This window comes from Acomys minous, assembly GCF_964271855.1.
Source record: "Acomys minous genome assembly, chromosome: 12".
NCBI lineage: Eukaryota > Metazoa > Chordata > Mammalia > Rodentia > Muridae > Acomys > Acomys minous.
This window is the reverse complement of record NC_140493.1, coordinates 28,165,472-28,181,239: the sequence shown is the minus strand read 5'-3', so window position 1 is coordinate 28,181,239 and position 15,768 is coordinate 28,165,472. Positions and strand designations below refer to the sequence as shown.

The 15,768-nt window shown below is 44.0% G+C and overlaps 1 long non-coding RNA gene across 1 annotated transcript in view; it reads left to right on the top strand.

Annotated features, from left to right (window-relative positions):
- LOC311609709 overlaps positions 1–15,768 on the top strand; it is an 18,170-nt gene extending 2,402 nt beyond the window's left edge. The window contains exon 2 of the long non-coding RNA XR_014783476.1: positions 15,217–15,768. This is a non-coding gene — a long non-coding RNA (uncharacterized lncRNA). The remainder of the gene's footprint in view (positions 1–15,216) is intronic.

Here is a 15,768-nt window from a genome sequence, read left to right as displayed (position 1 = left end):
AGTTTCTAGTGCTATATTACAACCAAGAGTAAACTATTGTTTAAAACAGGGAGACCTGAAACCTAAAAGCAATTGTTTGAATTAGCCACGTTTCTTCAGAAGGGGCCTAGATAGAAGTTAGAAAATTCACACATTTTGTCTAAATTTTTTTCTACTAGAAACAGATTAAAGTAAAAAGAGGGATAAGGCCGGACATGGTGGTGTATACCTTTAATCCCAGTACTTAGAAGGTAGGGGCAGGTGGGTTGTTGTGAGTTTGAGGCCAGCGTGGTCTACAAAGTGAATCTAGGGCAGCCAGTGTTACACAGAGAAACCCTGTCTCAAAAAAAAAGGGGGGAGGAGGGAGATAAATTCTCACTCTGTGTCTAGTATTATGGTTTGGTGACATAATACCACTTGGCTCATCCCACATTTACCTGCTACTTTGTGGTTCAAATAATCTTTATCATCTCTGAGCTCAAACGTGTCAATTGCCATACAGCAGTATAGAATACTAATGTGATCTATCTTGTATACGTGTTGGAAACTGGACAACAGTTGAAATTTAACCTTTTCTCAGTGAGAATTAAGTTCAAGTTATAATCATACAAGAAATACTAAAAATGTTAAGACCTGTATTTTCTCTTTTTAAGAAGAATTTACATATACAAAGGATCATCAGCCTATGTACATAAATTGCTGTAGAGGAAAAAATAGTGAAAATACTCCTGTCATGTAGCCAGATATACTCATAAATATCTTGCTCAAAGGAATTATTTTCTCTGCTCACAGGTACAGATCCCATTGCCATAGCAACCATAACTAGTTGCTCTGTAACTGACTGGATTTTATGCAGTGTTATTTGAAACATTAGGGCAGTAAGTCAGCATGAAGTGCAATTTCTGTAATATTTTGGGAGTATGTTTTATCTGAAAAATACAGTGTAGGAAATTTTTCGTTATTCTGCCTATTAGTTAAATTACTTAGAGAGTTTCTTCTACACTTAAGGATATGCTGTGTGCTAAATCCTGACAATACCCTCAACCTGCAGGAACTTCTCTAATAAAGTCAGCACCCGTGGGCAAATAACATTCCTGAGGGTACAGTTTTTCTGTAAGAACTCAATTATTGATTCATATTCATATTTGTGAACTACTATGAATGAGGTAACAGGCATCCAGGCACTTACTGCATGTCCTCTGGTGGGCACTTGCATTTGCTATTATACTGTCTGGAGAGAAATCAGAATAAATAATAAGTAGTGTATCTTTTACTGGGGAATTGGTATCTGGAGCCTACATGAATAAGCAAGTGTGTGCTCTACACCTAAGAGTCCACTGACCATCCACAGAAAGGGTCAAAGCAAAGTATAGGTATTTCTTGCTTAGATGGTTTGGATAATATCTTAGTTTGAGTTACTATTGCTATGATAAACACCATGACCCAAAAGCAAGTTGGAAAGGAAAGGGTTTATTTGGCTTATGCTTCTGCATCTGCAGTTAATCACTGAAGGAAGTCAGGAGAGGAACTCAGGCCAGGAAGCTGGAGACAGGAGCTGATGCAGAGGCCATGGAGGGGTGCTGCTTACTGCCTTGCTCCTCATGGCTTGCTCAGCCTGCACAGATGGCTCCACCCACCATGGGCTGGGCCCTCCCCCACTGATCACTAATTAAGAAAATGCTCCCTTGACTTGCTTCTGGCTGCTGTCTTGAGGTCACAAACAATAAGGTCATCACAGTATCCCAGTGCTGTGCTGATGGTAGTGGAGGTCCAAAGAAAAGTCAGGAGACATCCAGAGATCTGCGACAGCCATGCCTCAGGGTCCAGGTAGGGAAAGACACATAGCTGCCCTCTACCCGCAGAGCACCACCAGGCTCTGCCTACTGCAGTGCCAAGCAGCTCAGGAGCAGGAGGATTCCAGAGACCATCCCAACTCCATGCCACACTACGCTGGTGGGGAAACTTGCCCAAAAGCACAGAGACTTGTCTGCTGCTGCACAGCTGGGTTGACCCGCCAGCCACTGGCACATCCGCTGCTGGAGCCACCACAATGTGCAAGTGTGTGATGGACAGACGGGAGAGAAAGGGAAACAGAACAGTCTGAGCCTCCTGAAGGAAAAGAGCACTAGAGATGAGAGGGAGCACAGGAATAGCCTGTTGTGAGGAGCCAGCCCCACTGCCTGAGCGCCGTGTCAGATCTGTATTCCTCGTCTGGCCAGCTACCTGGGACAACGAGGATGTCCGGGGACACCCCGCAACAGCTGCAGCACCCAAGAGAGCAGGCTCTGGTGTGGAAGCGGAGTGAACTAGCCCTGAGTGTGGGAAAGCTAACCCCCAGCCAGTCATCTGCCATGAGGTGGTTCCGGTGGGAAGGTAGGCGGTGCGATTCACCCCGACACACCCCTGACTGCCTCCTAAGATCAGCTGACTCCAGGGTCATGGGAGTGGGAGAACTGGCCCTGCCCATCACCAGCTGTAGCCCTCCAGAGAGTGGGCCCTGCACCTCGCTGGGCAGCAGCACAGTACAGCTGGCCCTGGTGGACGGGGTGTGCTTGAGCTAGACCAGAGAGTGTGAGTACCAGAGAGCTGGTCCAGTCCCTTGCTGGCTATAGTGCTTGGGAGACCAGGGCCTGGACTGGGCAGCACAGTGGAACTGACTCTGGAGGTGTAAGTTAGGGTAATCTAGCCCCAAGGCCATGAAAACAGAGAGCTGACCCTGCCTCCTGCGGATTACAGCATGGGGTGGTGCTAATTAGGACACTGGGGAAGAAGAGTTACCAATACCCATCTCTGGACTCCACCTGCTGTGACACTGGCCTGCCAGACAAGATGTGTCCGCTAGTGCAAAAGTGGCACGGATGCTGTAGGGTAAACAATCATATTCTGATTGTGTCTCAGGCCTTCACAAGAGGAAATTCAAGTCTGGTATTATAAACCTCCTCAAAATCCTTCAGTTGACTATATCCCATAGGAAGGAACCTACTGTTGTTATTTTTAATAAGTGGCATGTTCTTAAGTTGCTTTCTAAATATTTATGTTTGTACCCCTAGATCTGGGCCTTGGTCAGAAAAGATTCTTTTTGTCCCCAGTGGGCAGAGGTCAATGCAGTACATAGTCAACGTACTGAAAATTAGTACTTCTCTGCCTTAAATGAATCATATCTAACAATACACACACACACACACACACACACACACACACACACACACACACACACATACACAGCACCAAAGCTCAGGAAACATCAAAGAGGAGGGAGCAACAACAACAACTTAAGAACCAGAGAACTGGGGAGAAAGCGCTGTCTTCTGAAGATGACCTATCTGTTGCCTTCAGGAACTCACAGGGCCTGTGGTTACATACACGAAACCTGCTTAAAATAATCCACTCAAAATCGCAGCATAAACGGAAAGGGGTTCATGATGTTTCCGCTCTAGCGTGGCCTCTATTGGTAGCTGATGGCTAAGAGAAGGCGAGTCTTCCTTGCTGTTGGTTGTTGTTGTTGGGGGAGTGACCACTGGCAAGCTGACTACGCTTCCAGTGGATGGCTACACAACCGTGTGTCCGTGGCTAGCATCAACTGCAACAGACAACAAAGAAGATCAAGACAAGGAAGAGGAGGAAGGAAGAAGGAAGTTGGGAAAGGGCCATGTTTAGGAAGTCTACGTAGATAATTATTCTACAGTCTGGGAATTTTGATGAAAAGAATTGTGTGAATATGACCAAAATACATTGTATACTTGAAATACATGAAATTTTCAAAGAACCAATGGAAAAACATTTTTTTAAAATATAGTATTCACAATATAAGGTAACCATACTCCTTTTGTTTTTGATTTTTTGTTTGTTTGTTTGTTTTTTGTCCTATTATTCAAAATGTATCTGGCACCATTAGCCAAAAATAGAGTAGGATGAAAGGCAAAGAGATGCATACTAGTTATGTTTTAAGGGGAGTTCTTAGGATAAGTCACAAGGTTATTTCTGTTTCTATAATTTACTACAAAGGTGGTAGGCATTCTTCACCACAGAGAACTGAGGACTAGTCTTTGCCTAGGTTGGCTAGTGCCCCTCCTAATAGTTATTACTCACATAGTGTTTATTACATTTTAGACAAGTCCTGGTGTAACATGAAGCCCTAATGGCTTACAGAACCAAGGCTTGACATGAGTGGGCAACAACTGTAGAAACGAAAGCAAAGGGATTGGCTATCATTTACTGAAAGCCCACAGCCTATTGGTGTCTATTTATGGACAGCACGTATGATGTCATCAGTTCTCAAGCACTATATGGACACTTTCCATATGTTATGGGTAAAAAGGCTAAAAATAAAGAAAACTGAAACCCTTCTTGAAAACATAGAGATGATAAGTTAAAAATCCATATTGAACAGTAAGTTTGATAGAAACATGTTTTACTAAAAACTTCACATAGAGACGTTTTTCTCTACTTAAAGAAAAGTGAGAGAAAATTAAATGTCAGAAGTAAATCTGGGCCCTAGAGTTAGACCGCCATGGTTTCAGTCCCAGATTGCCGCTCCTAGCCCTGTGGATGTGGGCATTTTTTTTCTTATGCTTTCTAAGGTCCAAGAGCCCTTATCTAGATAAACATGCGGTAACTTTATAGGGTTATCGTAAGAGGCACTCAGCATTGGGCATGACATTTGATAAGCATATGGTCAATCTTCGCTTCATTGTGAAGGCTCATTGAGGTATTTTGGGTGGTGTTTTAGGGGATAAAGAGGAGAAGCTCAGCATGGCGGTGTATTTCTACCATCCCAGGATGCACTGCAGGTAGTGCACTCGGATCTGGAGTCTGAGGACAGCCTTGGGCTCTACCTGAGGATCCCCTCCCAAAGCAAGCACACAAGAAAACAACAACAAACGAGAGATGTGCTGGTCACTGTTAATTGTCAGCTTCTGCATATCTAGAGTCACCTAGGAGGCAACATCTGTGACACACCTGTGTGTGGTTATCTATGTTATGTTAGCCTTGGTGCAAGCCTGTGAGGCTATATATATTGATTACCATAATTGATGTGGGGTGATCCATCTTTTTTAAAAAATTTTTAATGTTTATTTGTTTGCTTGCTTATTTATTTATTTATTTAAAGGTGTGTGTGTGTGTGTGTGTGTGTGTGTGTGTGTGTGTGTGTGTGTGTAGGTGTATGCATACTACTTGAAACTATGGAGATCAAACAACTTGAAGGGGCCTATTCTTTTGTTGTGCCCATTTCGCAAGACCCCCAAAAGACCAACAGGAGATGAAATCTATACAAGCACAAGAGCATCTTTATTTTCGGCTTGAGCTGGGCTCTGATCAGCACCAACAGAATGGTATCCAGAGAAGAGCTGGGGTAATTTATAGGTTCCTTTCCCTCCCAGAGTGCCCACAGCAGGGGAGTTCCAGCCTGGCCAGTGTCTATTGGTTGGGATACGAAAGGGGACATTGTGCTTTTAAAATGATTGGTTGTGAGAGGGCACCAAAAAAACCACAAAGGGTTCTGGTTTGGTTTCCAAGCAACCCTATCTCTTGTGGGTGGGAAAGGAATGCAGCCAGACTGGTTCCTCCCTGGACAGATATGCCTTACTGTGCCTTGTCTCTCCTGTAGGCCTATTTCTTAACCTTTGCTCCTGTCGCCCTGAAATCCAATTTTAATTCTTCTGATCTCTCAATGGAAACTGTTGAGGCTTATGAAAACACAGGGACAGGGCACAGGTATGGCGGTCATGGACAAATGCATCAAAGAAAGGCAGCCTACTGTAGAGTATTGGTGAAGAAAGGCACAGACCTCCTCTACTACAAACCCCGTGGGAAAGGTCTGGACTTTAAGGAGGATTCTTGCCCAACTCTGCTATCAACTTCAGCTCCCACATCCACTGCGGTGGTTTGAATGAGAATGGGCCCCCCTAGGCTCATATATTTGAATACTTGGTCCCTAGCCAGTAGAACTGTTTAGGAAGGATTAGGAGGTGTGGCCTTGTTGGAGGAGGTGTGTCATTTGGGGTGAGCGATGAGTTGTTTTTTTTGTTTTTGTTTTTCCAAGACAGGGTTTCTCTGTGAGGCCTTGCCTATCCTGGACTCACTTTGTAGACCAGGCTGGCCTCAAACTCACAGAGATCTGCCTGCCGCTGCCTCCCTGAGTGCTGGGACTGAAGGCATGTGGCACCACACCCTGCATGAAGACATTTCTAAAATGAATTAACTGAGAGGGAAAACCCACCATCAGTATGGAGATGCCCTCCTGTGGGGAGCCCAGATAGAAAGTATTCAAGGAAACTGCAGCACCTTCCTACCTGTCCACTGCCTTCCTGCTTGTTAACTCCTTCCTTCTTGTCCACTGCCTTCCGGCCTGTCTACCCATTCCTTCCTGTCCACTGCCTTCCTGCCTGTCCACCCCTTCCTGCCTGTCCACTGCCTTCCTGCCTGTCCACTGCCTTCCTGCCTGTCCACCCCTTCCTGCCTGTCCACTGCCTTCCTGCCTGTCCACTGCCTTCCTGCCTGTCCACCCCTTCCTGCCTGTCCACTGCCTTCCTGCCTGTCCACTGCCTTCCTGCCTGTCCACCCCTTCCTGCCTGTCCACCCCTTCCTGCCTGTCCACTGTCTTCCTGCTTGTCCACCCCTTCCTGCCTGTTCACCTCTTCCTGCCTGTCCACCCCTTCCTGCCTGTCCACTGCCTTCCTGCCTGTCCACTGCCTTCCTTCCTGTCCTGTCAGTGCCACACCGTCCAGCGGAAATAAGACACCAACAACCAGACTTCTTCTTGAGATCTTTACTCAGGATTAAGCTCAGTGGGAATGGCCCCGAAGGAGGGAAGAGCCAAGCTTAAGTACAACTCAAGGGCCAATCAGCTTATGCCAGGTGTCACCTCCTCATAGGTCCGGGTCAGAGCAGGACTGCTCGTTATCAGATCACCAGTTACCCTTGCACAGACTTTTGCCATATAAGGACTTGTTTATCTTAGACAGCACTCGCCGTCGGGATGGCGGAAGGCGGAAGCTTGTGCCATGTTAAGGCGTGGCACCTCGCAGCTCTCCACACTGTCCACCCCTTCCTGCCTGTCCACTGCCTTCCTGCTTGTCCACTGCCTTCCTGCCTGTCCACCCCTTCCTGCCTGTCCACCCCTTCCTGCCTGTGCACCTCTTCCCGCCTGTCCACTGCCTTCCTGCCTGTCCACCTCTTCCCACCTGTCCACTGCCTTCCTGCCTGTCCACTGCCTTCCTGCCTGTCCACTGCCTTCCTGCCTGTCCACCTCCTTCCTGCCTGTCCACTGTCTTCCTGTCTGTCCACTGCCTTCCTGCTTGTCCACCCCTTCCTGCCTGTTCACCTCTTCCTGCCTGTCCACTGCCTTCCTGCCTGTCCACCTCCTTCCTGCCTGTCCACTGTCTTCCTGCCTGTCCACTGCCTTCCTGCTTGTCCACCCCTTCCTGCCTGTCCACCTCTTCCTGCCTGTCCACTGCCTTCCTGTCTGTCCACCCCTTCCTGCCTGTCCATCCCTTGCTGGTTGAAGCATCAGTCTGCTGCCATCTCTGCTGTCATCCTCCCGCACCATCAAACTCCTGCTGCTGCTTCCTTTCACCTTCCAGCATGGACTGAAGACCAGCAACTCTCCAGGAATTATCTAGACCTCCAGTGCTAGACTGGCACTGCTGGTTTCTCCGTCCCCCCAGGACACAGTAGCAATTGTGAGCCTACTCAGCTTCCCCACCCTTGGGTGGTTCCAGTCCTCTAGTGAACCCTTCCTAAAATAATACCATGCACCATTCAACCACCTACCTAGGAAGGACTTCTTGAGGTCTACCAAGAGCCCGGCACTGATGAGTACTGGTAAACATGGCTTCAGTTCCCAGGTCCTTTCAAAGAGATGATGGCACAGTATAAAGATGCTATAACAAAAACACAGGTGCTGCAAGGTGCTGGTCCCAGGCAGACACAAAGAGCAGGTCCACATTGGCATGACACTACTTCTCTTGCTTGGGTACTGTTTTACAACCCTGATTCAGCGCCTTTGGTCTTGGATTTTATTTAATCTATTAATTAGCTAATTAATTAATTATTACTTTATTTATTTATTACTTTATTTATTTATTTATTATTTTAAGTCCCAGGAACCTTTTATTGTCTGAATAACTGTGCACAAAACACCAAGCAGAGACGTCCTGAAGGAAGTGATGGCTGTGTTTCACTGGTTTTTTGCCTTTGGTCTTTATCTTCTAAGCACATACACATTCTTTAAATGGTATTAGGAATTTATTTTTATCACAAATTCAATTCAAGTATGTTTTCTCCTCCCTGAGTCTCTTTTAAACAGAAAAATGTGCTGTCTCTCCATGCCCCGCTTGGCCAACATCACCCCACCAAAGGGTTTCAACAGATGGTAACATGATCTTCTGAATCTACTGAACTACAGTCCACCCAGTTACAGGAAACCTGGGAAAGAAATCCTACTAACACTGTTAGTGGTTTCTGAAGGATGAGGATGGTAACTGCAAGTGGCCTTCAGCAAACAGAGGGACATTGGGAAATTGTGAAGAGGCAGATGTTGTTAACAAGATACAAGATACCAGCTCCTTCAATTAAAGCTAGGAGAGCCAGGGGTGGTGGCACACACCTTTAATCCCAGCACTCAGGAGGCAGAGGCAGCGGATTGCTGTGAATTCAAGGCCAGCCTGGTCTACAAAACAAGTCCAGGACAGTCAAAGCTAACACAGAGAAACCCTGTATTAAAAACAAACAAACAAACAAACAAAAAAGCTAAGAGAATGACTCCATCACAGCTGACCCAGTCATGGCTACCGGTCCATTTCTTGCTGCCAGCATGGCTCCTGTTAAGACACCACTAATGAGGCAGGGTGAGTGATGCCAGGAGTTAACTTGTCTTGTTGTCAAAGAATCTTTAGAAATAATAAAACATCTTTAAATGCCATATTCTGTAGATCTCTAAGGCTTTCGAAGACCTTATTTAACTATTTTACCTTACATATCTATGGAATCCTATCTATTAGATCTAGAATACATATTTTTGTGATAAAATTAGACTAGTTTTTTACATGACCATGATTTTTATCAATATACAAAATTCAATACCATTAAATTAAAAAAAATAACCTTATTTGTGAGTAACAATTAAAGCCTTGAGATGACTCAATTCAATAATGAGGAGCATCAAAGAATCTCCTTATGGAGTTGGCTTCAAATGCGGCAAAGCAGCCACTGGAAAAAATATCCTCATTTCTGCCACAGACAGAATTCTGCCTAAAAATAGGCAAGTTTAAATGCAAGCAGAGTTGACGGCCAAACTCTGCCAAGACAGGGTAAGCAAGTCCTCAATAGTTCCTTCCTCACAAATATGTCTGTCAGATATATTGGGCCAGAAGGCTGACGATGATGCTCCACCACTATAGAGAGCTTTGGGTGACTGTTCAAGCAGTAAATTGTCTCAATCATTTTTTTTCATTTTGGAAGCTGCTAACTAGCCTGCACTTCTGATTCACTCAGATATTTAAGTTTTATTCCTTCTCAAATCTCTGATGAAGTTGAAGACCAGATAGTTTAGTCTTTCAATTAAGCTTAATAGGCTAGGGGTTAAGATGTCTTTAGATCAAGATAGATGTTTTAAGTTAATAGAGATGAGATATGATAGATACTGATCTTCATTCAGAAATTTAGACCCAACAAGATAGGAAAGATGTTTACTTCAAGTTTGACAAATATAAATAGCCAAATCACTATGTAACATTTGTATAATTCCTGATTGTCTCATGGTTCTTCCTGTTGCATGTAGTTTATTTTATTCATGTGTAATAATATACATGTATATGTTTAAAAAGAAACATAATAAAAATTATCATAAGGGGGAAAAAGACACCACTAGTGATGGAGTTCCAGGGATCTTCTTTGACCCATACTACAGTTAATCATGGCAAACTGCAAAGCTACCTCCCAACTGTGGAGCCCTGGTTTAATAGCTGCCAAACTCCCTTGGAGCCTGTGGTTTACTCCCACTGGAGAATTTCGAAAACCTTTGAAGACTTGAAAGATACCGCCATCTATGGCACCCATGGTAAAGGTACTACAGCAGTCACCCGCAAGTCACCAGGGGCATTGCTTTCTCTTGTGTTTCTCCATCTTGGCTCCACCCCTTCCAAGAGTCTATTTGTGTTGTTGTTGTTGTTGTTTGTTTGTTTGGTTGGTTGGTTGGTTTATTAAGTCAGGATTTCTCTGTGTAGCCTTGGCTACTACCCTGGACTCTCTTTGTAGACCAGGCTGTCCTCAAACTCACAGAGGTCGGCCTGCCTCTGCCTCCCTTAGTGCTGGGATTACAGTTGTGCACCACCACACCAGACTTATTTGTATTATTTTTAAAGTCTCTTTAAAAATTCTCTCTCTCGGGCTGGAGAGATGGCTCAGAGGTTAAGAGCACTGTCTGCTCTTCTAGAGGTCCTGAGTTCAATTCCCAGCAACCACATGGTGGCTCACAACCATCTATAATGAGATCTGGTGCCCTATTCTGGTGTAAATGCAGGCAAAACACTGTATACTTAATAAATAAATAAATCTTTAAAAAAATTCTCTCTCTGTGCAGTAATACTGTGTGTGTGTGTGTGTGTGTGTGTGTGTGTGTGTGTGTGTTGGGGCGTGGGCAGAGGACAAGTCGAGGAAGTTGGTTCTCTTAACATGTAAGTTCAGGACATTGAACCCAGGCTATCGGGTTGGTGGTAATTGGGTTTTTTTCCCCCCCTCTGAGCCACCAGGCTGAGCCCAGCCTGGCTTGGGCTTTGAGCATGCATTGCAGAGGCATGGCTTTGTTCGGGGCCATCTCATAGCTTGCCAGGAAGGATAAGGAAGAGAGAAGAAGAGCCCAGGAAGGCTGACTCCAGCAGGGGGATGCAATAGGATAAAGCTGGAGGCCCAGGTACAGAGCCCTGTGGCCGCGTCAGAGAGACAGGATGTCTGCTTGAGCGTCAGGATTTGGGTGGGGCTGGGGTAGAGGGAAGAAGCCCTACTTGGCTGGGGAGCCCTGGTTTATCTTTTTTACCTTTCCCCTTCTTGGCCTGGCTTCCTCTCTCAGGTGCCAGCGCCGTAGGCTGTGGCCTTGCAGACGGTCGTTAAGTCTTGGTTCACGCTGTGAGCAGAGGGCAGGAAAAGGGAAGGAAATGAGTCTCCACCACTTTACCAGGGCACTCAGCCTGAGGCTGGCCGACTCTTCACAGCAGCCAGATCCTAGATAGGGAAACTGAGGCTGCAGGAAGTGGAGGGAATTAATGGGACTCTGGTCACTTATGTCCCCACAGTCTACAGCCTCCATGACTATTGATGAAATCCTCCCCCAGGGACCCCAGACCCCCATCCCCAAAGATCCCAGTTGGCTTGACTAGACCAACTCCATGACAGGCTTTAGGTTTTCACTCTGCCTAACTAGGCCAAGTTTCTAACAATTCCTGGAAAAAACGCACATTATGGACAGCTAGCTCATGGGCAGCTAATCAGCTTATAGAACAAGATGACTAGATGCCATGTTTTTATACTTGATGGCCTTGGTAAAGAACACAGCTAGCCCCATCCAATCAAATTAAAGGCCAACTCCTGAGTGAGAGCCAAAACCTCAGTGACTCAAAAAGTCCCCAGTAACCGAACAGCCAATCTAAAATCCTCTCTTACACTCAACTGTCTATAAATTGAGCCTGCCTGCTCATTTCGGGATCGCCCTCTAGAGGAGAGAGGCGATCCTAGCACGCTAGAATTTAAAAAAAAAAAAAAAAAAAAAAAAAAAAAAAAAAAAAAAAAGCTCTGTTTTTGCATACTGCCTTGGGGTCTTTCTTTAGGAGATCACCTGGACCCTAACATTTGGTGGGCCGTAAGGGGATGTCTGAAGACACCCATCCACCCACCCACCCGCGGGCAGGGGAGTGTTTGAGGGGACTCTTTCTTTCCCCAAGCGATCAGTAAGCTTTTGGGTGCACCTGCGTGTCTTGTGTTGCCTTTGTGTCTCTATGTCTGAAAAGCCTCTCAGAGTGCAGGAAAAGGGGCCCAAAGGCACTAAGCGGACTAGTCCTCCAGCCGGGGAAGCCAGAGGACGCTCTACCCCCCGGGGAGAGTCGTCTTGACTCTCCTGGGAGAGTCAGACGTTTGTCATCTAGTTCTTGAACCCGCATCAGATCTCTCTGCCCCGCCCTGAGTGCACAGGGGCCCAGACCCACTGAGCTGAATTTGGATTTTTGCTTTCATTTTCCTTGGAGCACTCTTGTGTGTCTCCTTGTGTGTGCGTGTGTCTTGCCTGCGGTCTTGTTGCTTTGGTTTTTAGAGTTAAAGCACTTAATTATGGTTCAAACTACATCTACTCTCCTCTCTGGTTCCCTTTGATAAACACCTGATCAGCCGTATATTGTCGAAGTCTCAAGACTGTGTCGTTCTGTCTTGCCCTTCTGACCGTTTGTCTGTTTGTGGTCGGCAAGTCAAATTTTGTTTCTATGTCTGTAATATTACTGTCTGTAAATTTGTTTAAATGTTGTTTTACGTTTTTTTTTTTCTGTTTTGTTTACTTTTTGGTTTTTCGAGACAGGGTTTCTCTGTGTAGCCTTGGCTATCCTGAACTCACTTTGTAGACCAGGCTGGCCTCGAACTCACAGAGATCTACCTGCCTCTGCCTCCCGAGTGCTGGGATTAAAGGAGTGCGCCACCATGCCCCGCACGTTTTATATTCGGGGGGGGGGGGGGGAGCCAAACTTCATCTGGTGGCCATTAGTTTTAACCCATTTAAAAGTTTTCCAAAAAAAGAGACAACAAAAACTGATAAACTACCTCTGTCCTTGGAGCCAGCCACTTGTAGATGAAAGTGCCTAAATCAAATTGGCAGCAAGCTCAGGGCTGCCTGAACTCCTAAGGATGTGCTCTGAGCTCGGGCAAGCCCAGAAGCCTGGGCATGGTGAGTACAGGGTCACTGCCCACAATGGGGAGGAATAGGTGGCTGAGCAGTAGGAGCTAATGTGATGGGTCTTTTCGGGGCCTCAATGGGAAGCCGTGACCAGATAAAGCCACCAATAAGGTCCCTTTCAGTCCTAGTCACTCACTGGACTCCTTGAGATGGACTCTGCATAAATTTCACTATGGGGGCTACACATTTGCAGCAGAGGCTTGTGTGTAGACACATCCTAGGCAGGATGACAAACTCAGAAAGCCCTAGCTTCTCTATCCCCTTCCACAAGTTCTGCCTTTAACATTTAACATTTAGGTGTAAGATCCATTTAGAGTTGCACTATAAAAAATGAAATTCATAAAAGCTGTAATATGCTAACCAGACAGGCAACAAGATGCTCCTCCCTTAAAACTGTAGCTTGAAAAGTTAAAAAAGAAAAAAGAAAAAGAAAAGAAAAAGAGTTCTGTTTCACCTCATGTCTGTTTCTGACTGGTTTTAAACGTATGAATTTATGGTGTTCTGTATTTCTTGGTTATAAATTATTGGTTATTGGGTATGGTTAAAAATCTGTAACATCTGTAACAAAAAGTTAACTTAAGCTCATAATTTAGGGTTCGAGACATTCTAAATAACAAATGACATAAGCCGACTAAAGAAACAGGTCTCCAAAGATATTTTAAATTAGAAAAAGAGTCTTGTATAATTTCTGCCCTGTGTTAAAAACCAGACTTATAAGTGATAAGATTTAAAACAATGTTTTTTTTTTCTAATGAAGTATTAGAGTTAAACCTCTATGTGTTCTTATTCAAGAACTTTTCTTGCTGACAGCCAAACTCTGTAGCATGAAAATGATACACTTAGTATTGATTTTAGAAACACTAAATTAACACCATTAAAATTTGGTATTGCCTTATAAACATTACAGTTATGTTCTATGACTTCACTCTTTAAAAAGTTACTTTTATTTTGATATTACAAAGCAGTTTTTAAATGTTTTAATCAGGTATTATATAGTTACTGATTATATTAATTTTACTTTAAAAAAAAACAAACACTTTGTTCGGGATATCAACCTTTTTTATGTTTTATTACCTATAAATCTGACCCAGCTTTGGTTTGATAACCCAGGCACTTAGGCATTAAATGCAATGCTTTTAAGGTGACCTGAGCACAGGTTAAATCCCATCTCCATGGGCATTAAAACAATTCTGAGTTAGCCATAAACATAAATATTTACATTAACAAATTACAGTTATTAGTTCTGCTCAATTAGAGTTTACCTCAGCTTCCCAGGTTACAAACAGACTAGACACCTGGAGAGTTATTGTCTCACATTGCTAAAAACGAGGTCAGTTTCTCTCATGTTCTTCTTCCACAGAAACAGCCTCTCACCTTCCATGCCTGATGGCCAGACTGCCTCTACATGTGTTGCCATGAAAACCACAAGAGCTTGGGTGAGCCAGCTGTCTAGATGGCAGACTGGCTAGTCATCTCTGTCAATCTAATTGATACGTAAATTCATCTAGGTTATCCTTCTCAGGTCTCTGATCATATTGATGGCTAAGCAAAGGTAGTTTGACAGCTAGAAGACATTTAAATCCACTGTTAGTTGGTTAACCAATTCATCAGCTACTTAAAACTACTGGATACTAAGTCTCTTATTTAAAAGACAAACAGATTTGCCTTGCTCACAGACTTCATATTAAAAGATAAACATATTTCAACTATTCTCTCATGTAAATGACTGCTCCCAGTAATCAACTGCCTGTGTCTCCTGGTAAATAACTAGATTTTTTTTTAAATCCCATAAGTTTCTATGAATCTAAAGATATAAAAGTTTTAAGTTATGAGAATTAAAAAAAAAATCTAAAGATCTAAAAAGGTGTTTTAAGGTTGACAAATACAAATTGAAGGGTCTAAAAATATATTTAAAAATTGATAAATGTTAGTTAAGTCTAAAGGGTCTAAAAAGATATTTTAAAATACATAAAATTTTAACATTAATCAATAATGTTCACCGACCACTTATTATTCTGTCACAAACTCAAAAGTCTAGTGCTGCTGTCTTTTAGACACCTGTTAACTGCTTTTTCTAAAATATAGATCTCAATACAATAATAATATTGATAAACTTATATAAGCTTCAAAAAAATTTTAAAAAGTCATAAAAACTGGATCCACCTGCCACAGATCAAATGAACTCCAGATAAGAATACCTACCTGTTTCTAAAAATAAAAACTTTTCCTGGTCTTGGGATTCTTTACCTTCCCCAAATTACTAAAAAAATTTTAATTCTGTCCCTATTCTCTATTTGTCCCAATAGATTTATCACAGATTTATCACTTGGCTCACAGACTCAATCCAGGGATCACCTGTGGACTACAAGCTGCTAAGCTCTGGACTTCATGAAAGCTGATGTTAACCAGTCCAGGTGGCGTGATTGCTCCCTGTCCTTCAACTAGATCATCATATCGGATGCTTCTGATAAATGCCCCATTGCCCACCCTTTTACTAGCATTTCAGCCATAGTTGGCTCCAATAACGATGTCCTAATGTCAGCTGAAAGAAGCTACGAAAGAGACTACATCGCTCCCTATCCCACCTAACAGGCCGAAATGCTGTCAAAAAAAACAAAAAACAAAAAAAACTCTCTTACATAAAGGACAAATGGGCCCTTCGTTCTGTTCCTCCTCAATGACTCAAAAAGTCCCCAGTAACCAAGCAAACAACCAAGCCTGAATCTCCTCCTACACGCCGACTCAATTCTGACCTATAAAAGCTTGTCACAAATTCCTCCAACTGTCTGTGATTGAGCCTCCTTGCTCTTTTCAAGGTCGCCCTCTAGAGGAGAGAGGTGATCATAGCATGCTAGAAT